Source organism: Sciurus vulgaris (assembly GCF_902686455.1).
Source record: "Sciurus vulgaris genome assembly, chromosome: 5".
NCBI classification, from domain to species: Eukaryota; Metazoa; Chordata; class Mammalia; order Rodentia; family Sciuridae; genus Sciurus; species Sciurus vulgaris.
The window spans coordinates 80,051,011-80,078,797 of record NC_136465.1 but is presented as its reverse complement, the minus strand read 5'-3'; the positions used below and the strand labels follow the sequence as shown (position 1 = coordinate 80,078,797).

At 40.3% G+C, this 27,787-nt stretch overlaps 1 long non-coding RNA gene across 1 annotated transcript; it reads left to right on the top strand.

Annotated features, from left to right (window-relative positions):
- Positions 1 to 250: 250 nt before the first annotated feature.
- Positions 251 to 26,852, top strand: LOC306661237. Its single transcript, XR_013763835.1, has 3 exons — positions 251 to 949; positions 1,230 to 1,480; positions 25,294 to 26,852. It is a non-coding gene; the product is annotated as an uncharacterized lncRNA (long non-coding RNA).
- The last annotated feature ends 935 nt before the right edge of the window (positions 26,853 to 27,787 follow it).

Here is a 27,787-nt window from a genome sequence, read left to right as displayed (position 1 = left end):
TTGCTTTAAGTCTTCTGTTAAGGCAAATCATCGTGACTGGGTGCTTGTGGTGGAGCAAAGTTGCTCGCCTCATGGCGGCCACGAGGTAAAAGAGAGAGAGCATGAGATCTTCATCACACAACCTCCTTCATGGGCATGCCCCCAGTGGCTAACTTCTTCCCATTGGACCTACATCTTAATGTTCACCCATTATACCACAGGATGGGGACTAAGCTTTTAGCACTGGGTGCTTCAGAGATATTTACTAGAAGGAATAGAACAATCAAGGTTTTCAAGCTAATTTAAATCCTAACTAAATCAACCTAAAGAAGCATCTAGAAAAGTTAAGGATTCCTCTGGGTTAAAGACACACAAGCTTTAATCATAACTGCACCTTAACAATTAAAATTATCAGCCATTTCTATGCTCCTTTTATAGCAAAGAGCAAACATTTTCAAAAGCATTGCCTATCACATTCCCCTTTTCACTTACTCTCCTTCCATTGTGTGTGTGTCGGGGGGTGGGTACTGGCACTTTACTGTTGAACTATATTTGTGGGCTGTTTTAAGACAGGGTTTTGCTAAATTGCTGAGGCTGGCCTCCAACTTGTGATCCTCCTGCCTCAGTCTCCAAAGTTACTGAGATTACTGGTGTGCACTATCAAACCAGCTTCCTTCCATTCTTTGTTGAACGGACCTGGGTAATTATGTATTTTCTTTCTACCACTTCTTCAGAATTGCACCTGTCAAAGTCACCAATGATCTCCACTTACTCAAAATAAGAATCAGAGTACCTCCTACCTCAGCCTCTTTCTGGCCTCTGCCTCGCTCGCTGAGAGGCAGCAAGCCTCATTCCCAGTTCCAAATGAAGGTCGGGAGGAGGTAGCAAGAGGTCTGCACTCCAGGAAGGAAAATGGGTCAGAGTTGGGGAAAGAATTCACAGCTCAACGCTCAGGAAACCCCACCTGCAGGTGAGGAGCAGGCACTGGACTGAGATGATGCCATTTCCTCCTCTATTCACATTCTGGCCTAAGGGTCCAGTTGTCAGTGCACTGAGATGGGTAAGGACGAGTGGACGGAAACACGTGGGAGGGCACAGAGCTTGCTGTGCTTTTGTTGCAGGGAGATAGAGCACTGAGTTCCAGGAGCAGGGGATGTGTGTGGAAGGGGCAGGTGTCAGGGGAGAAAAACAGCTACAACTTCTGTACCACTTCCTCCAGCTTAAACCAAGGTTTCTTCTGTGTTTTGCAGAAACCTCTACTTTCACATCATGGAACAGAAATAAACGTGATGAAGGTATTAATATCTTGGTGGTACTGGGGGGACTGTTTTCATATCTACCACCATCTGAAGTAACCTTCTGCTGGACCTAATATTCCTGTGTGCACAGCACCCTTAAATCCATCGAGCTACAAGTTTGATCTGCAGTCAGCTGTAAAGATGATACCACTACTTCAAAACTAAATTACAGTGGAGAAGATAATTTTCAAGATAAAAAATAGGTAATATAAAATCTACCCCTATAATAGTAGAAAACTATTTTTAAGAAAACGCAGGGTTCTGCCTCTTGGGTGGATTGAGGTGGTGCTCCTCCACCCAGGAGAAGGATCGCCTTCTGTAATTCAACATAGGATGGTGCCCTATTTGCCAAAAGTACCTCCCAACATGCACACAGGCACCCAGGGGTGCTTTTTTCTCATTTGTACAAAGGACACCAGAGGGCTAGCAGAGAGCTTCTCCCCGCCTCTCAGAGTTCACGGAAGCAGGGATCCAATTCTCTTCAGTCATATCTGGCAAGATGCCTGCAAACCATAGGCCCCAGAGGTTTACTTGAAGTGGGTGCCTAAATGGCAGACTTTAAACTGTGGAAGGGTCATGGGGCTGGTTGGTTATATAAAGCTCAACTTCTCAAGCCTGGAAGTCCTCTTCTGATTTTGCTGAGAAAGGAAGTGAGTTTGCCAAGAGCATCCAGTGCACAGGCCTGAGGATTATGGTGCAGGGCACAGGCTGCCTGGTGGGAATCCTTGGCTCTCTTTGACCCTGGGATGCTATTCAACTTCTTTGTATGACATTTTTGTCTTCTATAAAATGAGCCAAATAAATAACTGTAGCTATCATCTACAGTTTTGTTTTGCTCTCATGCTCGTCCAAAGGGCTGAAATCACCCAGGAGTCAGAGTTTGTCCTTCAGTGAAGAAGGACTACCTCAGAGTCCCGTGGGAAAGGAGGTCACCAGTCACCTTAGACTACTTGCACTTCAAAGGCTAGACAACTGGACTGATAAAAATCTAATTGCTTCTTAGATAAAGAAACATCCATTTTACAGATGATTACAAATCTAAGCAAAAACCCTCAACTGAAATTACAAGAACTGGAATTACTCATTTTAAACAAAAAAATCTCACTATGGGAATGAAGCATCAGGGGCACAGAGCAATGGAGAGTTACATTATTAGACCATGCAGTGGCTGATCTTCTGGAATCTACTCCAGATAGATTAGAGACACTGATACAACTCTATCTGTGCCAAATTTGTAAATACAACCAATACCTCAAAGCTAAAACTTAGATTAAAGATTTGAAATCTCCTCCTTCTGACAAAAACAAAACAAAACAAAACAAAACAAAACAAAAAAAACCCAAATTTAAGAAGAGAGTCAACCAAGAGAGTCAACACTGCTCCTTATCCTGTGAAATACTGTGTAGAGGTAGAAGGCTATCATGCTGCTTCCTCCAAAGCAATTAACTTTGGTCCACAATCTCATTTTAAAAAAAACCAGTGATGACATCTGTCAGAAACTTGTACACATTTCCACTCCTCCAATAACTAAAAATGGCCTCTTTTCAGTTGTGCTAAATCTGGACACTGAAAAATTTCAGTTCCTCATTAGTGTACCTGAGTTCTGTCTCTTCTCCTTTTATTGTAGGGGAAAGGTCACAGTCTTACAACCTGTGGTGCTCCTTGTGAGTCACCCAGTGACTGCCAAACCTCCTGTGGATCTGATCCCAAGGCTATGAGGCCAGTGGGTTCCACATGACAAGGGGGAAAAACTCTGTGCCTTGGTTTGAACTTGTTGGATCTGCATTTCCAAGAAGCTTTGCTCCTGGTGCCTGGAGAGAAGCCATGTCCTGCACAGATAGGCTGGTTCTGGTTCATGGAGAGTTGGGGGTTCAGGATGGCCTATCTCCACCCAGTACCAGTGCAGGAAGTCTTGATGGTTCTCAGTGAGGGAAGAAAAACCACAGTTTGGTTTTTTTTGACAAAACATTACTGTTTGTAAAACTATGCTGTTGAGGCATGGGGTTCACAGTTTGAGGAGAAAATGCATGTATACTGTGCAGGTGAAAATTTCCACTCACAATAGGAGACTTCTTTATACCAAGGAAGCAATGGTCTGTGTAAATGCCTGTCACATGGCTTGCAGGTTCTGCATGAAGGTGCTGTTCTCAGCCATGGCAAATTCGAGCCTTTGTACAGAGGCTATTAGATGTTTCAGCTTGGTTTCCTTGATCCTAAGTCAGAGCACCATGGCAGGTTGAAAGGTGTGATGGTGACGTGAGGGCCCACAATGACCCCTGTGACCAAAATCAAGTAACTCACTGCACTTTTCATCTTCCCTAAATTAAAGGCTTCCAATAAAAGGGGAAGCTGTCCCATTAATAGCTTTATATCTTCAATACTCAGTCTTCCCTGAGGTCTCCCATGTCTGGAGTCTGTCTCAGGATGGAACGAGCTTCTAGGCATGAACAATGAACACTCAGACTTTAAAGTTCCCTTTCTGAGGGACATAGCAAATATAAATACAAGTAACATGAAACCCAGCTCCCATTCATTTGTAGGGCCAAAATAGGGAAGACAAAGCTTCAGTTTCAAAACAGCACAGCACTGGCCTGTTCCCACTGGAGCCATTTCCCAGGGTTCAGTACAGAAGTGTGGTCACTGGTCCTGGGTCCACATCCCATGTGTCACCTTTAGCAGTAAAGCTCTTTTGCTAAATGCACGATGCTTTGGGCCAGGTATGGTGGCTTCTCCTGGAGTCATAGTTACTCAGGAGACTGAGGTAGAAGGATGGCAAGTTCGAGGACAGCCTGGGCAAAGCAGCAAGGCCTGGTAAAACACATCAAAGTGGTGGGGCAGCTTTTTAGTGGTAGAGCACCTCTGGATGAAAATCCCACTACCTCAGTAAACAAAATGAAGCAGAAGAGAGATAAACTGCACTGATGCTTTGGGAAAACACACAAGCAAGAGTGAGAAAGTGGTAATAAAGAATTCATTCTGGTGAAAACCACATTATGAGTTTAAACTCATCAGAAAAGGCAAACCACTCTACATGGGTCAGCATTGAGTACACACCACACTAGGGCTGGGGATCAGTTTGATGTGGGAACAAAGTAACAAATGCTAAAACTGAACAGATGAGGCCAGCGAACACAAGTCCCCATTTGACACAAATACTCTAACAATGATATTATTTTGAATGTTTCAGAGTTGACTTTCTTTTTAAATAAAGATCCAAATCTCGGTGGAAACAAGGTGAATCCCACTCATACCTATGTCCTCACTCACTCACGCATCAGTCATGACAATCAGACCCTCATCAGAGGAGACTGCTTCAGCCAGAGGAGCCCTTGCCATTCAATGGTCAAATCTAACCCGAGGAAAAAGAGCTCCCAGCCTCTGTTATTACACACTGTACCATGTACAACTTCAACTGCCAGTCTTCATCAGTCTCCATCTGCCAGGATTTCTCGTGAGTTAACACAGCAGCCACCATTTCCATGCAGTCCATAAGAGATCTTGGTGTTAATGTTTTTCAGACCAAGTCTGATACACTTTCTTGGGTACAAAGCACAGTTATTACCCCTTTCCCAAACTAACGAGAACAAAAAGTACCTTCCACTGTATGAAGAAAGAATATTCCCATCTTCACACATCACTCATCACAACCTAGTTATATCCTGGGAGTTGCTGAATTTTGCTCCAATAATGTAATCTTAGTGTGGATATAACTGGGAGTTCACCTTAATTCAGGGGATGTTTTTTCAATGTTTTTAGTATTTTTAAGTGACAGAAATGCCTTTGCTGAAGATGAAATGCTTCCTCCACTGCAAGACACTTAACACACCTAAGTCATGGGGACTCTGGTGCATTCAGCAGAGCACATTCCTCCTGACCTCAGCTCTCAGGATCAGCGTCACCTGCTGAGGTGCCCCAAGCTGCCTTAGCATTAGAGCCCAGGTTCCTTTTCTAGCAAGTTCCTTAGTGTGCTGACACATAATTAGAATAGGGAGTGTTCTCTCTTTGTGATGATCAGATTTGTACAACTGGGGTCAATCAAAATAAACATTTGCTGAAGAAGAAAACAAGACTGATTGTCTGAGGTGATCATACTCAAGTCAACAGCATAATGTTGCCACATGAATAGGCAAATGCCTCAATGGTTATCTTCAAATCTCATTTTCTTCTACCTCCGGTATCTTCTCCCTAAAACAGCTTGTGACAAAAAGCGAAGTTCATAAACAAGAATTTTGGTACTTTCCTATATTAAAGAGGTAAATGGACAAAAAAAAATAGAGAATAGGAGGGAAAAGGAGGTACCAGACCAATTCTCAGTGCTAAATGAAGCAAACCAGAGCTATAGCAAGCAGAGTTCATAGAACATCATCCAGAAAAAGAAAATACCTGAGGCAAATGTAACTTACTCTTCAAAATAACCAATTAAGTTCACTATTTTTGGAGAGCTGAGACCATTAATGTCAGCAATAAATTAGACTTTACCAATTAAACTAGGTAGATGAGGCCTAATTTATTTGAATTATTATTTGAATTATTTGAATAATTATTTGAATTGTTATGATTATCATAACTTAGAGCTGGGAATCAAACCCAGGGCCTCACTCACACTAGGCACGTGCTCCCCCACTGAGCTACATTCACAATCATTTTATTTTATTTGAGACAGTGCCTCCCTAAAATAGTGAGGATGGCCTCAAACTGGGAATTCTCTTGCCTCACCCTTCCGAGTACCTGGGATTACTGGCTAGAGTCACTGAGTCCCACTTGCATGAGGCTATTTAATCTATAAGAAGAAAGAAATAAAAGACTACAGCCACAGAGAAAATATATGGCTAAGCAAAAATGAATTCTTTTTCTTTGGTGCTGGCAATAGCTCATGTGCATAAGAACATAGTGATATGCTTTTGACTGAAAATATCAGAAATAAATGGACTTACAGCAATTCACAGAGAAAATAAAACAAATGACAACAACGAACATATATACCACACATGATGAAGCTGTAAGTCACAAAACAGTCAGATCTCTTCCTGACCAACTTCTAAAAATATTGCTTTAGAGATATTTTGTTTAAAAAACCAAGTTGTATTTTCAAAAATCTTGGCAATTTGGTTCGGCAAAGAACTTTAGTGTATATTTCAGGACCTAAAAAGTAATTTGTTGGCATAGGAAGTAGAACAGCAGGAGTACCTGGAATCCATTGGGGCCGCTTCCTTGGGCTGCCCCTAACCTCTCCTATGTGTGCTCTGATCCTGTGGGATGCAGCAGGGTCTTTAGCAGCTAGACTAGGCAGTCCTGGAACCTTCACCCAAGCCCAGGTCCAAAAATACTACCCAGGAGGCCCAGTAATAGAGTCCCACTGCTGAAGTGACAAAGGGCCCGATGCTTGTCACCTACCCAAATCAGGCTGCTTCCTGAAAACTGAGGCTCCCCCAGAGGGTGCAGACACTGCTGTTCCCATGGACATATCCCTATAGTGGAAGTCCTGGAGCTACATGCTTTGGAGCCAGTGATCTTCCAGGACATAGCCATGCACGTGTCAGGGGAAGAGTGGAACCTCTGACCTGGACCACAGCACACTCCACTGGCACCTGATGCTGGACAACTTCAGAAGTGTGGCTGCTTTGGTTTTTGAAGCCCCAATCTGGACCTCATCTCTCACCTGCATAAGTGGAATGAGCCCTGAATTGGGAGAGACCAGAGTTTGGGAAAGCAGGGAGGGAACTCCCACCCAGATCCTCTGGAATCTGAGGTGGAGCAGCTGTGTAAACCTGACACAATCTTGGAGGCTCCTATAAGGATCTTGTGGAGCCCCAGGGTGGGGAGGATGTGGTGTCCCAGATTGGAAGGAAGCTTATCCCAAAAAGGGGATGAGAAAGCCTGTTGAGAAGAGATGCTGTGATTGACTGGCCTAGGCTCATGAGACAGTCCACCTATGGAGAAGATCCCAGAGCATGGCAGGCTCAGGAAGAGCTTCCTCCAGATTGATGCAAACACGTGGCTTCTCAGAGTTACTTTAGGGAGAAAAATGGACAAGCCCATTGCTCTCAAGGGCCAGGTGTGTGAGAAGTCCTGCAGACAATGGCCCGGCCCCAGGAAGAAACATAAAGCCTCTCATGAGGCTAAGGATCATAAAATTATCCATGGCATAGTATGGGAAATGGCTAAGTTGCCTTAGTCAACAGGCCAATTACCAAACAGTGCACACAGGGACCAGGTTCTTTGAGTGCTTCAAACGAGGACAGACTTCCTGGTAGTGTTCCAGCCTCCTGTGCCTCCAGAGGAATCATGTGGTGAGAAGCTCACCAGCTCTAAGCTGGGTGTTTGGGCATATCACGGCAAAGTCCACACAGCCCTGTACCTACATGTGCAGTGACTGGGCAAAGGCCTTCAAGAAGAAGTCCATCCTTCTCCAGCACCAGCTGGTGCACACTGGGGACAGCCATTCTTTTGTGATGATGACTCAAGCCTTTCTTGGCTGGCAGACTCACAGCAGAGAGAAGCTCCAAACCTATGCCCACTGAGGAAAGCTTTGGGGTAGCCCAAGGGATCCAGCATCCACCAGACACTGCACATGAGAAAGAGGCTCAGGGCATAAGCTGTGGGAAGGCTTCTACCACCTCGGCTTCTTTTTGTGGCATCAAAGAAAGGAGAAGTCAAGAGTCAGCTGGGCCTGTTGGGCCAGTTGGATAGTTGCTGGATAGTTGGGCCTTGAGGAGTAGCTGCTCAGGCAGATGCTCTTCAGTCTGGAAGGAAGCCTTCTTGGTCCTCCAAGCAGTCATTTGGAGCTCCCCTTAATCCCACAAGTCATTCAACCAGGTGAACTGCCAGCTGGAGAAAGGGATCTGAGTACAACAGCAGAGCCTGCAGTGGCTGCTCTCTAGGTATCCAGACCTCAGGGATGTGCAGAGGGCATGGTCAAAGAGCAGGTTCAGCTACCATGTGTCCAAGACTGTCTCAGCCCAGGAATTTGAATTCGCTCCCCGACCCAGTGTCATTCCTGTGCCCTTTTACTCTTTCTTTCCTGGCTGCTTCTTCCCTCTTCTTACCCATGTGTCTTTCTTCCATCTGTCCTGTACAAGGCAACTTTGAGCTTTGCAGAGAAGCAAAGCCTCTTCTGGGACCTTAGGAATGAACTTCTGTGTGGATTTGCAAACACAATATGGAGTATAGAGAGACCTGATTTTCAGGGCAAGGTGTGGTTAGAACACTGTATTTGGGAATCTATTTGTGTGGGTGACAAAGCACAGGATCCGGGGACTACAAGTATATTAAAACCACATCCATAGCACTGTTCATTAGGCATAGCTTCTCAGACTACAAGGGACTTGGGGTCAGGAGTGGTGACACATGCCTATAATTTCAGCAGTTTTGGAGGCTGGCGCAAGAGAATGGTGAGTTCAAAGCTAACTTCAGCAACTTAGTGAAGCCATAGCAACTTAGAAGACCCTGTCTCAAAATAAATACATAAAAGGGGCTGGGGATTTGGCTCAGTGGTTACGTGTGCTTGGGTTTAATCTCTGGAACCAAAATAAGTAATAAGTAAATAAGTAAAGAAAACTGACTTGGGTGTTGGGTCTTTGGAAAAATAGTATTGTATCTTGCTTCCATAGATTTCTACTCATAGGATGTGTCTAAAAAGTCTGTTCCCAAGGTCATGGTCAGGGCCTTTGCTCCAGGTCAGAGCTGTCCCATAGAGTGGTGAAGCAGTTGAGCCTCTGTTGTGAGACTGAGGGCAAGGAATGTGTGAGTCTCATCAGCCCTGCATCCCCATGTGGAGCCAAGAGTCATAGAGATGCTGGCAACTTGGGACTCCTTTGCTCAGCCCTGGTCCCGTTGCTTTTGGGGCCTTTCAATAAACAAGGTCCCACAGCACTGCCCTGTGTCATGGACTTTGCGACAGAAGGGTAGCTCCACTTGCCTGACTGGTTTTTGGGTGGGACCTGGCTGGGTTGGGTTGACCTGCTTGCCTTCTGGGAAAGCAGTTGCCAAGCCACCTGCCATCACATCAGAAGTTCTTTCTACCCAGTTATCTCATCAGCACTTGGTCATAGCTAGATTTGGCAAGTAAAGATGAATCTTAGAACATCTTCTTAGGGTGGCTCTGATTACCCAGTCAGAAACGCAAGTCTGCCAGGTGAAGCTCACAGAGGCAGCCCCACATTCCAAGACCTGATCGAGGTATCAAGTACTTATCCCCATTGTCTCTCAGGTCATCGTAATATCTGATGGAGGATTTCGGTTTTTAAAAGTTCTAGCTAACATCTGAGCATAGTATCATGCACCTATAATTTCAGCTACTAGAAGACAGAAGCAGGTGGCTCACAAGTTCAAGGCCAGCCTCAGGAACTTAGCAAGAATGTCTGGAAAAAAATAAACGTCTGGGCATGTAGCTCAGTGGTTGAGACTGAGTTGCATGGGACTCTGAGTTCAATCCCCAGGACAAAAATATGATGAGTCTAGTTAACAAGACCACATGGAATTTGAAATGAGTTCACAGGAAACAGGTGCTGACAAGTAGCTCCGTTCACCAAGAGGTCTGGCCCCAAGCCAGACCCCTGAGAGAGGCTATCAAACACCATTCTCCAGGAAACCAGAGGTTTTGAGAAATGTCAGAGGATGGGGCTGGGGTGGCTATGATTCTAGCAAAGCAACTATAAAAAGGCATCTTTGAGACACTCATGAAAAACTGAAACAGGGCCTGGGTATTAAGTGGTAGTACAGAATTTGCTGTAATGATATGCTGTTGAGATGAACTCTGACACATTTATAGGAGAATTGACAAGGTATCTCAGATTTGCTTTGAAGTTCTAATAAAAAGAGTAAAGAAAATCAAAAGTAATTTTTTACATTGACTAAGATAAATCTGAGGTGACCTCTTATCAGCATTTGTGCTCTGCAGAGTGACACCTTGTTATTCTGGCATGAAAAGGTACAATTCCACCTCTTCCTGAGGGACAGAATCAACCTGAAATAATTAACACAAAACATCAGAAAACACAAAAGCCAGGGCTTTTACTCAGGGAATTGATCGTTTAATAGGGTAGAAAAATAATTCTATGCCCTATTCAAAGGGTCAGTAAGAGTTCAGGTGGGAAAACAAGCTCTTTTGGTGGAGAAAAAGAGAACGTGAGGGATGACAGACAGCTGCATGGAGGAACCGGCAGGTATACTGGACTCTGGAGAATGGGAAGGTTTTGACAGCAAAGGTCAAGTTGACACACCAGCAGCAAAAGCCCAGAGCTCTGAGAAAAGCAGCTAGCTTATTTAGTGCACCATGTACATGAAGAATAGAAAGCTCAGTTGGACAAGACCATGATTATGAATGACAGAGACCAAGAAACAGGGACTTTATTTAATAGGCAATGGTTAGTCACTGAAGTCTTTGAGATGCAATTTAGGATTAGAGTGCTTTAAAATTAACTGCAGGGAGCTGTGGTATACTTCAGCATCATGTGCCCATAGTCCAAAACTCAGGAGGCTGAGGCAGGAGGATCACCGGAACCCAGGAGTTGAGAGTCATCTGGGCAATGTAGTGAGATCCCACTTCAATAAATAAATACATAAGTAAACAAATATATAAAATGAAGTTAAAAATAAGAAACCAAATATAACTAAAAACTATTTGAAACAATGCTGTTTTATTTTTAATGGTACTGATGACTGAAAACATACATTTTCAGCTATATTCTTACTGGATTTCACCTCTTCCAAACTCTCTTAATTTTCATCAGTGCATTGGTGATAGAAAATCAGCCTACATTTTCTGAACTATCATAAAAAATGAATATTAATAAAGAGCCCTTCAAACCAAATGCAGCACATAAAGAGTGTCTTATACTTGTCAACAGCAGAGCCCTTTGGATAAGATAGAAGATAATGCTGACCTATGAAGGAGAAAAAAAACCCACTAATATCAATTCAACATCATTCCTGTCTTACCCCATACCTACCTAATACTATTTTATTTTTCTTGACTCTTTATCTTTTCAGCTTCCCCCCCCCTTTATTTCATTGTCAAGTACCACACTGCATCTATCTCAATATAGTTATTCTTAAACTCATTTTAATATATCTAAATATATCTCTTCCACTTTGCCAACATTTTCTGCTATTACTCTAAGATTTTACTGCCTTTCATCAGATTTAATGCAAAAGGTCTTTATTTCCTGTGATCCAAGGTGGGACTAAAACGTACAATTTCACCAATCTGCTAAGACAAAAGTCTAAGAGTCATTCTGGATTTCTCCTGGTACTGAATAGTTGCTTCCTATTGCCAGGAATTGTGCCACTGAGGGACTAATAATCAAACTGTCTCTGCCCAAGACTTTAATATAGTATTAAATCTTAGTAAAAGACAAATATGAAAGCATATTTGGGGATTCATGGAAGGCTTCCTGAGAGAAAGAAAGACAGAATTGGATCTTCAAGGGTGAGTAAGAACCTGGAGATCAGAGAGAGGTGCCCCAAGCAGCAGGAAAAGCACCAACAAAAGCAAGAACTGCACTATATAGAGTGTGCAGGCTACTAGTTCTTCAGGATTCCAAAGCATAAGATGGAGAGGAAGGAAAGATGGAGCTATGAAGAAGGGAAGGTTGGACTTGATGCAGATGCATGGAAGGTCAAATGTCAAAGTCTGTCTGGATAAAAAACATTGCCTCGTTTCATAAAATGTTTTCTTCTGACACTCCCTGAGTCCAGCAAAGATTTGAACTCTACTGAGAAATGAAGTCAACTTCCTGCCCTCAATAATTTCCTGTTATGCTTCATCAACATATCACAACCAGAAGATAAGACTCTAAGATACCATCTGGCAAAGTCTCACTTGAATTTTACAAGAGTAGTGCTACATTTGAAAACTCTTTCTAATTATCTGTCTCTTCTCTTACAAAGCAAGAAGGAAAAGTCATATAATATCTAGAATAACCTTCCCCTCTTGAGCACATTAATGTTTTCCTAGAAAACCAAATATAAAATTTTATTTATATTTTATTTCATTTTGCAGGGGCACTGGGATTGAAACTAGGGCCTTGTGCAAACACTGTAACATCCCTGGTCCTTTCTCATTTTTATTTTGAGACAGAGTCTCACAAAATTTGCTCAGGCTGGCCTCAAGCTTGGGATCGTCCTGTGTCAGCCTCCTGAGTAGGTGGGATTGCAGGCATGTGATACTACACCTGGCCGAAAGATAAAAATTTAAAAAGTCACAGCACATTGTATTAGTGTTAACATTTTTGGGGAACAAATATGAAAAAGTGAAAGATGTCTTCCTTAAGGTTTTACATTCATGCAAAGCAGCATATCATTTTAGAGAAATTTCCCTGAAGCCTATCCAAGGACCCCCTAATCTGGCTCCATGAGGGTCTGGTCTAAATTTCTACCCCCACTAGAACCAGTGTATCCAATCACCTTTTATTTCTCCTAAGCTCCTAGATTGCTCTGGGTTTGAACCACAGAGTTTATCATAATTGTACATCTGGTACCACATTTCTCACTAACTTTTTCACAATTATGTGTCTTCTCTCCAACTACAGATGCTCCTTGACCTACAATAAACACATGATCTGTAAATATCTTAAGCTGAAAAGGCATTTAACATACATAATCTACTGCACATCTTAGCTGAGCCTTGCCTGTCTTCAATGTACTCAGAAAAAGTACGTTAACCTCCAAATGGGCAAAATCATCTAACAACCTGTTTTATAATAAAATGTTAAATATCTCATGTATAATTTATTGAACACTATTTTGAAAAGAAATGCAGAAGAGTTTTGTGTGCACACCTTTGCACTCATAAATAAAACAATATAAAAATGTCACATGTGAAACAATCAAGGGTCATCTATAAATTATAAGTACTTCTATTGGGGTTCAATATCAACTGATCCCCAGAAAGTCAAAGTGCACACACGGCAATGCAAATCACACAACGAGGTTTTATCGCAAGCTTAAGCCTGGACCGCAACTTGCCTCTCAGACCACTACCATGGCTGAGTGGGGAGCGGCCCTGAGGGATGAGAAAGTATTCTACTTAAGAAATTTCCAATCATTCACATACAAAGACCTGTACATTATTGGTTAACATTGGAACAGCTAAACATTTGGTTGGGTCTTGCCAATTTATTTGAATCTCATTGGGTCCCACCAAAACTGAATGGTCCTGGAGGAAGAAGGGAGGAGGGAGGGGGTGAACTACGCAGGAGATGAGTCAGAGCTAGCCCCCGCCCTGCCCTTGATAGATAAGGTTTCCTGGCAGCTGCCCATTTGTCCAACAGATATCTCTTAACAGCCTTGATAAACCTCGGGGGTCCAGTATGTCCTGTTTGTCCTGTATTGGCTCTTGAGGGTAGTATGTGCCCTTCCCTAGGGGGAGGTTTTACGGGCTAGTTCCCGAAATGGCTTGTTCATACAACATGGCTGCACAGATGTCACCTTGTTCTCAACACTTCAAGGAGTGAAAACCTACTTGTGGGAATCTGTCCTTACTTAGCAGAATCAGATTAGGTTGAGCCATGGGATGCAGATGCCTGGCTTCTAGGAACTGTCTGGAAGCATGTGGCACTGCGTGGGAGTGGTTCCCTGTCTCCTGGAATTTTCCCCTTAAGAGAATGGCTCCTCTAACTCCACCCTATCCTGTCCATCACAGAAGAAGCTCCTCCTTTTTCTTGGCCCCCTTTTACCTGTGTGCTATAAATAAAAGAGAGTTGGGCAACTCCATGTTGTTGTTAGAGGCCAGAGCTGGTATGGTTGGACTCATCATGCCTCCTCTAGTTTAAAAAGAGTATTGGCTCTTGTGTGTTTATTGAGTAGTTTAGGGGTAATTGATTGATAAAAAGTCAACACCATCCCCTGGCAGTTAACCCTTTGCGCATCCATGTGGGGTGAGGCTGAGAGACCCCCACATTTGGTGCCCAAACAGGACTGTTCAAGAGGATTTTAGAAGAAAGAATAAAGGTAAGTTGTTGGCCCCCTTCCTGTGGGAAGCACACACGTGTGAATAAGTTTAGTAGTAAGAAAGGAAAGGGAGTTTAATTGTGAGATGTTGAGAATGGGGAATTCTCTCTCTGTAGAGAGGGAAACTTACTTAGCTGTCCTGAAAACCATCTTAAAACAGAAGGAACACTATGTACAAAGAGCTGATCTTGCTCAATTCTTAGAGGTGATTCAGGAAATTTGTCCATGGTTTTCTGAGGAAGAATTGTTTTTTTTGCATACTTGTGAAAAACTAGGCAAGGAATTGTATGTAGGTTGTATTTCTGCTAACATACCTAGGAGTACAATTCAAAGTATAGCGAGAGTTTGGACTGTAATAGAAACTTGCTTGTATTTGGACCCAGATGTTGATTTGTGGCTTTTGGAAGATTTGATCACGGTACTTAGAAATGCTGTTAAGAGTCTTAGATCTAAGAGTCAGAAATATTGGTCCTTCAGGACCTCTTTGTCTTCTGGGGACATGTTGAATGATAAAAAAGATTCAGAAACTAGCCCCAAGCATGTTTCTGTAGACAGAGGGACACCTGGTAGTAGGGGCAGGGCTTCTATTTAGAGGACTGGAAGGCATTTAGATGTAGAGGAGGATGAGTTAGCATGGGACCTCTGCAATTTACATTTGAAAGGTACTGGTTCAGTGCCCCCTCTTGCTCCTAGGGAAGGACTTCAAGTCACAAGGCCAAGAATTTCTACCTCTGTTAATATGGCAGTGAAGGAATTAGCAAAATTTGGGTTCTATCCCATTTTTGAGCAAAATGATTCTCAAAGTTCTGAGGGACCAAAAAGAACTCATGTGCTTATTTCTTTTACATTAAGGGAGTTAAAATCTGTATGCTGTATGTATGGAGCAAACATGCCATTTGTACTAAGTGTCTTATAATTCATATGTAATGAGACCCTACCACCCAATGATTGGCTCCTGCTAGCTAGCTTCTGCCTTTCTGAAGGCGAGTATTTAACATGAAAATCCAATTGGATAGAGCATTGTTCAAATCAGGCAGAAATTAATAAATTGAATGGAGTTCAGATTATGTTAGATATGCTTACCAGATCAGGACAATTTGCTGATTTGGGACAACAATTGACTTATGATTTGCAAACTTATGCTCAAATAAGTGCATGTGTACAAATAACACAGAGAGAATTACCTGCCCAAGGAGAGAAAACTCTAGTCCCCAGTCAAATTCAGCAGGGACCACAGGAAAATTGTTCAGACTTTGTAGCACATTTATATCAAGCAGCAAATCATCTGGTTGATGATCCATGACCTCTGAGACTTTAGTTAGACAACTGGCTTTTCTAAATGCTAATAAAGCTTGCAAAGAGGAGATTCGGCCACACCGTAAGAAAGGGAAAATACGAGATTACATTTGTCTTTGTTCTGATGTTGAATTAATGTGCTCAGAAGATGTAGCAATGGCTGCCTCTGTAACATAAATCAATCATACAGCCAGCTTTAAAGGAGGCAAATTCTAAGAAACAATGTTTTAGCTGTGGCAAAAAAAGGGCACATAGCTAGACACTGTAAACTGCCACAAAAGTCAAAGAATGTTTCAGAGATTTGCCCTCTCTGTGGAAAGGGATGCCACTGGGCTAAGGAGTTCTGCATCCAGATAGGCATAACTGAGCAACCTCCGTTAACAGACTGAGAAATGAGGCGTGGCCAGCCCTGGCCCCATCAAACAATGAGGGCATCTCTTTCTATTCCGGAGCAGTCATTGGCTCCAACTCAACTGTCACTCGATCAAGCCCAGCCTCCTTATGCACAGGCCTGTCTCAAAATGCTGCGTTCAGCTGCAGAGCAAAAATGCGACCACAATCCCAACTCAAAGATTATACTGATTCCAGAAATGGGTCAACAAATGATTCCTATGGGTATTTATGGCCCTTTACCACCAGATATCCTAGGTGTAATACTGGATAGGGGAAATTTAACTTCAAAAGGAGTTCAAGTGTTACTGGTTATTCTTGAAGAAAATTTTAATGAAGAAATTAAGGTCACTGCTCAAAGGTCACTGCTGGATTCTATTATCCAGCTTTCTCCAGAGGATATATTATATGGTGTATTGTAAATACACTATCAAAAGAATTATTCCAATTTGTCTTTCTACCCTGTGAGTCTGCGGGGAAATCTTTATCCGTGGAACGCAGGAAAGCCAAACTGTCCTTGGACAGAGTACATTGGGCTCAGTTAATTAGGCACGAGCACCCTCTATTGGATCTTAAGATTAATTACAAATCTTTCAAGGGAATTATAGACACTGGCGCTGACATATCAGTCATTTCTGATAAATTTTGGCCACCGGATTGGGTTTTACATACAGCATCTAATAACTTTAGAAGACAATGGTCAAGTCGCAGCCTGCCCAAAGTTCCAAATACCTCTGATGGGAAGGTAAAGATGGCAATACAGGACCCTTTAAACCCTATGTCCTTAAGACCTTGCCAGTAAATCTATGGGGGTGAGACATTTTGAGCAGCCTGGGAGTTTTATTAATAACCTCTAACTCCATGATGTCATCGCAGATGTTTAATCAGAGATCTAATGCCACTAAAGAATTCAAAAGGAATCAACAAGGAAGGCATTTACCTATGCCTCAGTCTTTTCAACAAAGACAGTGTGGGTCACTTAATACATTTAATCGGCAGAAAAAAATAATAGGCTCTCTGGTGATCCTGTCGGTTGACCAATGGCCCCTTACAGAGGAAAAGCTTCAAATAGTCCATAGTTTAGTTCAAGAACAACTTCAAGGTGATCATATTGAGTCTACTCTTAGTCCATGGAACACTCCAATTTTTTTAATAAAGAAAAAATCTGACAAATAGAGATTGTTACAAGATCTCAGAGCCATTAATTGAACTATGGAATTAAAGGGGACTTTACAATCTGGACTTCCTTCTTCTACAGTTATCTCTTCTGATTATCATTTACTAGCAATAGACTTAAAAGATTGTTTTTCACTATACCATTACACCCAGATGATTGCAAGAGATTTGCTTTCAGCATCCAAGCTATAAACTTTAATAAACCTGTGAAGAGATTCTGCCGGAAGGTACTACCTCAAGGTATGGCCGATAGCTCCACATTATGTCAGAATTTGTGGCACAAGCTATCCCTCCAGTACAAGAACAGTTTTCTGATGCATATATAATTCACTATATAGATGATATTCTTTTAGCCTATGCTGATTCAGATATACTTTTAAAGGTTTTTGTTGAATTAGAAATTTCACTTACTACAATGGGTTTATGTATAGCACCCGAGAAAGTACAAAAGGCCTCTCCTTTTCAAACTTTGGGCAATTTAATTGAAGGACATACAATTCATCCACAAAGTTTATAAATCAAAATTGATGGTTTACATACTCTTAATGATTTTCAAAAATTACTGGAGGATGTTAACTGGCTACAGCCAAATTTAAAATTATCCTCTGCAGATTTGAGTCCTTTATTTCAAATTTTACAGGGGGATCCTTCTCCAACTTCTCCTCATCAACTTAAAGCAGAGGCAAGGGCTGCATTAACAAAAGTTGAAGTTGCCATTAAAACTGCACAACCTGCTAGAATCAATCCACAAGAATCTATATATTTGTTAACATTTCATATAACTCATACCCCTACAGGAGCAATAGGCAGTCTCTACGAGTTATTGAGTGACTCCACCTAGCTAGCTCACTCTCCTCAAAGATCCTTAACTCCATTTCATGATCTTATTGCTCAATTAGTTATTTTTTAAATTATTTACTTTTATTTATTTTTTACAGACTGCACTTTGATTCATTGTACACAAATGGGGTACCTCATTTGGTTTCTATGGTTGTACATGATATAGATTCATACTATTTGTGTAACCATACATGTACACAGGGTAATGATGTCTGTCTCATTCCACCATCTTTCATATCCCCTCCCTCTCATTTCCTTCTACATGAAGTTTCTCCATTCTTCTCCCACTCTGCACTCCCCTACCCCCATTATATATTATCATCCACTTATCAGGGAAAACATTCAGCCTTTGGTTTTTTGGGATTGACTTCTTTCACTTAGCATGATATTCTCCAATTCCATCCATTTATCTGCAAATGCCATAATATTATTCTTCTTTATGGCTGAATAATATTCCATTGTGTGTGTGTGTGTGTGTGTATATATATATATATATATGCATACATATATACCAGTTTCTTTATCCATTTATCTGTTGAAAGGCATCTAGGTTGGTTCCACAATCTAGCTATTGTGAATTGAGCTGCTATAAACATTGATGTGGCTGCATTATGGTAGTATGCTAATTTTAAGTCTATTGGGTATAAACCAAGGAGTGGGATTGCTGGGTCAAAAGGTAGGTCCATTTCAAGTTTTCTGAGGATTCTTCACACTGCTTTCCAGAGTGGCTGCACCAATTTGCAACTCCATCAGCAATGTAAAAGTGTGCCTTTTCCCCCATATCCAGGCCAACATCTATTATTGTTTGTGTTCTTGATAATAGCCATTCTAAATGGAGTAACATGAACTCTTAGAGTTTTTAAAATTTGCACTTCTCTAATTACTAGAGATGTTGAACACTTTTTCATATATTTATTAATCACCTGTATATCTTCTTCTATAAAGTGTCCAGTTCCTTGGCCCATTTATTGATTGGTTCTTTGTATTTTTGGTGTAAAGTTTTCTAAGCTCTTTATAAATTTTGTAGATAAGTGCTCTATCCGAAGTGCCTGTGGAAAAGATTTTCTCCCACTCTGTAGGCTCTCTTTTCACATTATTGATTGTATCCTGTGCTGAGATCAAGCTTTTTAGTTTGAGTCCATCCCATTTATTGATTCTTGCTTTAATTTCTTGTGCTTTGGGAGTCTTGTTAAGGAAGTCTGATCCTAAGCCAACATGATGAAGATTCGGGCCTTCTTTGTCTTCAATTTGGTGCAGGGTCTCTAGTCTAATTCCTTCTGACTAACTTATGAGGATGGAGACCCCTGCTATTTTACTGAGTCCATGTGCATGGTATGGTTTTTCCCCCATCCTTTCACCTTTAGTCTGTGAATGTCTTTTTCTATGAGATGAGTCTCTTGCAGGCAGCATATTGTTGGGGTCTTTTTTTTTAATCCTATCTGCCAGTCTATGTCATTTGATTATTGAATTTAGGCCATTAACATTCAGGATTATTATTGTGATATGATTTGTATTCCTAGTCATTTTGGCTTATTTTTGGTTTTTAACTTGACTTGGTTTCTCCTTTGATTGACTTTTCCTTTAGGGTAGTTACTCCCTTTGCTGACTTATATTGTTGTTTTTCACTTCCTCCTCATGAAATGTTCTGCTGAGAATGTTCTGTAGTGCAGGCTTTCTATGTGTAAATTATTTTACCTTTTTTATTGTGGAAAAATTTTATTTCATCAAATCTGAAGGTCAGTTTTGCTGGGTATAGGAGTCTTGGTCAGCATCCATGTTCTTTCAGAGCTTGAAATATATTGTTCTAGTTCCTTCTTGCTTTTAGGATCTGAGCTGAGAAATCTGCTGATTTCCATATTGGTTTCCCCTTATAAGAAATCTGATGCTTTTCTCTCGCAGCCTTTGAAATCCTATCTTTATTTCGTATGTGAGGTATTTTCATTATAATGTGACTTGGTATGGATCTGTTGTAATTTTGTGCACCTGGTGTTCTATAAGCCTCTTGTATTTGATTTTCCATTTCACTTTTCAGGTTTGGGAAATTTTCTGATATTATTTTGTTGAACAGGCTGTTCATTCCTTTGTTTTTTATCTCTGTGCCTTACTTAATTCCAATAATTCATAAATTTGATTTTTTCATGATAGCCCATAATTCTTGGAGGTTCAATTCATGATTTCTTAACATCTTCTCAGTTTGTTCAACTTTATTTTCAAGATTAAATATTTTGTCCTCATTGTCTGAGATTCTGCCTTCCATGAGATCTAATCTGTCGGTGATGCTTTCTATGGAGTTTTTAATTTGATTTATTGTTTCTTTCATTTCAAGTATTTTTTTTCCAGAATCTCTATCTCTTTATTAAAGTGTTCTTTTGCTTCCTTCATTTGCTCTTTTAACTGTTTATTGGAGTGATGATGCATTGCCTGCATTTGCTCTCTTATCTCATCTTTTGCTTCATGGATCATTTTAATTATGCAGATTGTAAACTCTTTTTCTGTCATTTCTACTTCCATGCTGTCACTGGATTCTATCAAAATAGCATCTTGGTTTGTTAGGGACACTTTCTTCCCCTGTTTTTTCATATTGTTTCTGTATATTCCCCTCTAGCAGTGAAGATCAGAGATACTGAAGTTTTCCCCCTGTAGGTTTATGTGACCCTGCAGTTTTCCAGTACCTCTCCTTTGAAGGGGAGATCAATATTAGCAGCACTCAATACAGAGAAAATGCAGCCCTGAATGAGATAGCCCTATAAAGACTTTAATATGATGGTAATAAAGAAGATGAGTTTGATTATTATTTACAGTATTTCTAGTGGTGAACAAAGAGGGTGGGGAAGGGTGTAGGCTGTAAGTGAGAAAACAGAGGTACCTGTCAAAGGGCCTCCAGTGTCCTGTGTCTCAGGAAGGGAGCTGTCCTTCCTGTGATGGTGGCCATGCCCTCAGGAATTATTCAAAATACTTGCCAAGGCCCAAAAGAAGTTGGGGAGCCCCAGTAAGGGCATGCTGAGTCAGGGGGGTGTGCAGGTGGGCTTGGCATCTGCTGTCGGTCTATGGCAGGAGCTCAATTAGTTATTAAAGGTAGGAACAGAAATCTCACAATTGGTTGGATCAGAGCCTTCTATTATTGTAGCCCCTTTTTCTACCCAATGGCATACTTGGCTCTGCAAATCTTCCAATGGTTGGCAAAGAGCCTTTGCTACTTTTTCTGATCAAATAGAAAGTCATTATCCTCATGATAAAATTGCTCAATTCATTCTTGTAACTTCATTTATTTTTCTGAAAATTGTACATGCTCAGCCAATAGCTGGAGCCATAACAGTGTTTACAGATGGCTCAAGTTCAGGAAAAGCAGGTTTTTATAGCCATGCTCATACAGAGTTAGTTCAAACTTCAAATACTTCTGCACAATGAGCAGAACTTCAAGCTCTCATTTGTGCTCTACTTCATTTTGCTGATGAACTAGTTAATATTCATAGTGATAGCTCATATACTGTTGGAGTTGCCAAGCACATTGAAACATCTACTATTGTAAATACACCATCAAAAAATTATTCCATTTGTTTCATACTTTACCAAAAGCAGTTCAAGTTCATCAATATCCTTGTTTAACTGGTCATATCAGAGCACATTCTAATCTCCCAGAACCTTTAGCAGCAAGTAATGATAAGATCAATAAACTTGTGGTTTGTCAACAAATGTCTGTATGATTGTGCACAAGCCTCACATTCTTTCCATCATCAGAATGCTTCTAGTTTATATAAAAATTTCACATTACTAGGCAAGAGGCTCGTCAAATTATTCACCAATGTCCACAGGTGTTATGCATGTTCCATCTTTACCAACTGGGGTTAATCCCCATGGTTTACAGCCAAATCAGTTATGGCAAATGGAAGTAACCCATCCCTCAATTTGGCAGAAGTTGCTATACTCATGTTACTGTTGATACGTATTCTCAATTTATTTTTACCACTACCCATGTAGATGAGAAAACTCAACATGATATTTCTCATTGTCTAACTGCTTTTGCAGTATTAGTCTATCCATTACAGATCAAAACTGATAATGTTCCAGCTTATACTAGTTCTTATTTTTAACAGTTTTGTCACCAATTTTCTAAGGAACACAAAACAGGTACTCCTTATAATCCTCAAGGTCAAGTCACTGTAGAACAAGCTCATTTATCTATTAAGCTACAATTACAAAAATAAAAAGAGGGAGATAAGACCCCACAAAATAACCTTAATCAATCCTTGTTTGTTTTAGATTTTTAAATTGTGATTCTGAAGGTCACACAGCAGCCGAGAGACATATGTCTTCCGCTGTGACAGGTCCATTGGGTCTAGTTTGGTGGAAAGATTTACAAAGAGGACACTGGAAAGGACCAGATCCAGTAATAATGTGGGATAGAGGCCACACTTGTGTCTTTCCAGAAGGAGCATTCCTTTTTGGGTACCTGAACGTGCCATTCAGCACGAAGGACCTGGAGCTAAGGTTCAAATGGCTGAAGATTGAACCAGAGACATTAGCCCTGACCTCCCCCGAGAACAATCAGTGAGAGGAAGGAGAAGGAAAAACCAAGTGAACCAAATGCTCCACCTACCAACATGGGGACAAATGAAGAATCTGATTCAATAGGCTGAAAGGATGACTGAACAACGAGAAGAAGTTAAATCTCCAATCGTAATGTTTGTAGCCATGTTAGCTTTATTGAGCTGTCAGGTAAATAGATCCATAAGGACACTAATTAGGCCTGTTTCCCAGATCCACCTTTAATACACCATGCAATGTGGACTGGAGAATCAATTCTGGTTTTTAATGATAGTACCCATGGGATGGGAGGTTTTAAGATACTTTACAACCATTCATATGACTAAATTTAATTACACTAGCCATAATGGAAGACCTGAAAAGAATGTATTCTTTTAGGCTTCTATCTGTTCCCATATTCATTATATCTAGGGGCATGATTCCTTCTGTTAAGATGCTATGGCCCCTTAAAGTTAAGTATTAATGAAATGATTGAGATCAAATTAAATGCTTTAATAACTACTATTACAAATATCAGTAATGAGCCTTTGGCTCTCCAACTTAAACAAAGGCTTAAATGCCATAATGACTATAAGCATGTCTGTGTTGTTATAACTAAATATCATACTTCCCAATGGGACTAAGAGATAATTAAGAATCATCTAATGGACACTTGGCATTGCAGTAATAATAGCTTGGGTCTTGTAAAATCACATCACCACATCCAGGATATTCGAAAAGTAAAATTGATCTCATGGACTCTGCATTTCTAGTTGATCAAATACTTCCTAAATTGAATGGTATTGGAATAATATGTTTGCTACTAATTCTTTTTGTATCATGATAATAGACTTCCATATGCTCTGAACCAAAAGCCAGGACCTTGGAGCAGCTCTCAAGATCTGGAGCCTCAAAATAACTGCCCATTATTTGCATTTTTAAAAATATTAAAAAGGGGAAGATGTGGGAAGTCATTCTTATTTAGCAGAATCAGACTAGGTTGAGCCATGGGATGCAGATGCCTGGCTTCTAGGAACTGCTGAAAAGCATGTGGTGCTACAGTCTTGGTTCCCTTTTACCTGTGTGTTACAAATAAAAGAGTTGGGCTACTCCGTGCTGTTGTTAGAGGCCAGAGCTGGTATGGTTGGACCTGTCATGCCCCCTCTCATTTAAAAAGAGTACTAGCTCTTGTGTGTTTATTGAGAAGATAAGTTTATGACTGATAAACAGCCAATACCATCCTCCAGAAGTTAACCCTTTTCTCATCCATGCAGGATGTGACTGAGAGACCCCCACACTTGCTTTCCTCAGTTTTGTCCATCTGATCCTTCTTATCACCTCTAAATTCTAAGGATTTACTTGCTGCATTTAGATTTGAGACATATGGTAAATAGTGTCTCCTCGACTACTGCCATGTGCCTTTTTATCTATTATCTTTAATATATCAAATAAAATTATATTGTACAAAATTAGTATAACTCTATTAATGTAACAGTTAACATTAAAACCTTTGCCAACTTGGAAAAGTTAGGTTTTGTTCTTGATTAAGGTATTTTCCACTGAAATAACCATCATTATCTTTCTGCAAGACTGCCTGGATGGAATATTCAGTATGTGCAATAAAACAGGTGCCATAACCAGTGATTCTAGTCCTGCATGTCCCCCTGAAAAGGAAATACATCTATATTCCAATTCCTACTATATATAGATAAAAAAGATGTTCAATAGTGGTCTGAACAGAACTAAGTGATTTTTCCTAACCAATGCTCAGTTCAGGATATCTCATAACTGGCTCAAACACAGAAGACTCAGAACATACTGAACACATTCCACGTCCTCACAGAGATCTCTTGACTCTGAGCCTTGACCTCTTCAAGGTACTGAAGCTGGATCTCCAAATTCATCTACTTAATCCTCGATGCTTTCCAACAAAGGCCCTTTGCTGATTTCTTTGATGCAGCCCTTCCTGAGGAAGCTTACTTGACCATACAACCTTTCCTTTTCTTTGCATTCTATAATATCTACTAAAATATCTGCATTTTACCAAAGATTTTTGATAATTGTTTAGGTGGAACCACTAAATAACTGACTCCTCTATGTTTAGAGTGTGTTTAACCACTAAGGATATAAGTAATCTTGTAAATTCACAACTGTATTGTTATATTGAAGATAGACATTTAAATTTATTATATAATCTCTTTTAAAGTGTTTATAAAATCTAGTTGAGGAGATGACTAAGCTACAGAGACTCTCAGACCTTGCTGCTTAATTAGAATTCCCTGTGGATCTTTTAATTATTCACTGTTAAAGCTGCAACCCAGAACAACTAAATGAGACTCTTTAATAAAGGTAGGACCTAGGTATCACATGTTGATAAATACAAAAAGTTACAACTCTGCTGAAGCATGGCATCCATGCTCAGAGATATTCTAGCACATGGATGGTAGAGTTAGGATAATTGAGACTTTTCAATGATTGTGAAGGTAACTACTTCATAATTATAGTCACATTGTAATATACTAAGCTTTGCTATTTCTTGGAAAATGACTACTAATAAAAAATGATATAGTAACATGAATGAAAACAGCTGCTATTTACTGGGGGACGATTTCTGTATTCTTCTTGAAAGACTGGAAGGTCAAAACTGGGGGCAACCAAGTCACAAACTCCAATCATTGGTAAAGCTCAATTGTCCTGTGAAGTTATAGTTATGCCTTTATGCTAGAAGACAATTTTAATTCATAATGCAGATCCTTGAAACCTATTACAAAGGTATTTCTCTGTGTTACATAACTTATATACTCAAAGGTGTATCTCTTTATCCAAACATCTCTTCCAGAAGCACCATTTTGTGAAGATCAGAAGGCCAGGTGCATTTGCGGAAGGATTTTACAAGAAAGAAGAGAAAGGCAGAAAAGAAGAGTAGTAGCAGTAACAGTGCAAAGTAGCTTCAAGTTCCTATTTGTTTCTTGCCTACCTTTGCTTTGGTACACTTACTTTTTTATTTCTGTTTTCAAAGTCTCCAGATGAGGAACTAATCAAAAGGCTTAGTAGCCTTTGAATGGCTAAATATAAAGTGTCCCCCCCAAATACCAAATGCTCCTGTGTTAAAGCAGGAATGTTTGGAGGTGAAATCAAGAACTGTAATCTACTCACTCGGTGAGAGTTTGAATGGACTAACTGAGTGGTAAGTGTAGGCAAGTGGGACTTGGCTGGAGGAGGTGGGTCACTCGGGGCATGTCCTGCATCGTTTCTCTTCCCTGTGACCACTTCCCCTTTCTCCCTCTTGCCTCCTGGTTGCCAGGAATGGAGCAGCACTCCTCTGCCACAGCTTTCCACCATGACATTCTGCTCACTTTGGGACTAGAGCAATGGAGCCAGTTCACAATGGACTGACCCTCTGAAACCAAGAGCCAAAATAAACTTTTCCTCCTCTATGTCAGATATTTTGGACACTGAGATGAACAAATGACTGACAAAACAGCTGGAGAGTCCTCAATTTCGCATTCCTGCAGCAGTGTTAGATTAATTTTTTCTCTTCATATTGGAACTATAGACATTTAAAAACTAGGCAAATAATTTTTAAAAGAGGAGAAAGTAGAAAAAGGCTCCTGCATAAATTTATCAGTCTAACACCTCAAGAACAAGTAACAGCATGTAATAATTTGCATGTCAGAGTTATGTCAAAAGTCAAAGAACATCAGTTACCTCACAATGAGGGACTTTAAACAATATATTCTTGTTAGTTTTCTTGTCTTCCATGTGTATTTCAGACTATTCATAAAAAGTCTCAAAAAATGTAATTAATCACTCCCACCTCATATCTCAGGTATTTAGAGAAAAGAAAAGTAATTTCTTATGTTCTTCATTCTTAGTCTTGGAATTACATCTGCTTTTACTATCTGTTTATGCTGTATGAATTTTGCACTCTGCCTTCCCCCATTTCAAAAATGTAGTCTTTTGTAGTTCTTCAAACAGAAGATCATCTGGGGGCCACAGAGGTCCTAAGTGCATCTCTGAAGAAACTCTCAACAGATTACTTATTGGAACTTCTAAAAATGGAAGCTCTATTAGCAAGAACTGAATAAAAGGCAAAAACAAAAATAAAAAGAGCTATAATAAAAAAGTTGGAACGTAAATTATTAGAAAGGAGAACTTTAAGTCTCTATGGAAGAAAAGAGAAGTAGGAATTTCAAAAGCGCTATTGTAAAGAAAAAAGGGAAAAGTGGACAAAATGACCCAGAATTTCTTGTAACACATCCTTTCCCATCATCATCATCATCATCATCTAATGAGCTACACACATGTCCTCTCATCATTTTAATAGCTCCAAGGAGACATTAGATTTAAGAGCATCCTTTGCTCTACAACATGAGGATTCTTTTTTTTTTTTTTTTTTTTGGTGGTACTGGGAATCGAACCCAGGGCCTTGTGCTTGCAAGGCAAGCACTCTAAAGACTGAGCTATATCCCCAGCCCTAACATTAGGATTCTTGATCTCATCTAAGATATTAGAACAAGTTCATTCAATTACAACTCTGGAGGACCACAGTGCTTAAAAACCTATTCAGATTAAGTATCTTTTCTCTTTATTATAATGTTCTCTTTAACTTAGAATATATTTCTGTATTTACTTCATGTGTCATTTTTCATGCAGATTGTTCTCTTACATAAAGAGAACAAAATGTTTAAAGGTTTTAAAGAAAAAGAGATGACCACTGAAACTTTTACTACTGGGACCAATTTATATAAAGCAAAAATATAAAAATAACTACTCCTCTTAACAATTGGTATACTTAATGAAGAAGAGGCTGTCACTAACAGAGGAAGAGCTATTTTGGAAAATACATTACCTAAAACCTATCATATGAGAAGAATGACTTCTAAGTAGCCCTAGAGTCATTGCCAATTTTTTTCTAACACAAAATATGTGTATTGTGGAGGTATCCATCTTTTCAGCTCCACTTATTTGAAAAACACAAAGTAGTAACTTTAAGGGCTCAGAAGGGTTAAATTAGCTGTGATACACCATAACAGCTTAAATGTGCATAAAGAATCAGGGAAATGTATATATAAACTTCATTAATGAAGACCAAAGAGAATAAGTGACTTCCAAGGTTCCATATCTTAATATAAGTATCAGATGTTCATAACAGGAAGTAACCCCTATATAATTCCTATCATGTGCCCTTGTAAAGACTTTACTGAAACTAATCAATTTAAGCCTCACAACAATGCTATGAGAGGGAAGTCTTATTGTTTCCATTTTACAGATAAGGAATCCAAGCAGTTGCCTCAGACCCAGACAGTGTCCCTCAGGCTCAGTGCTTTGAC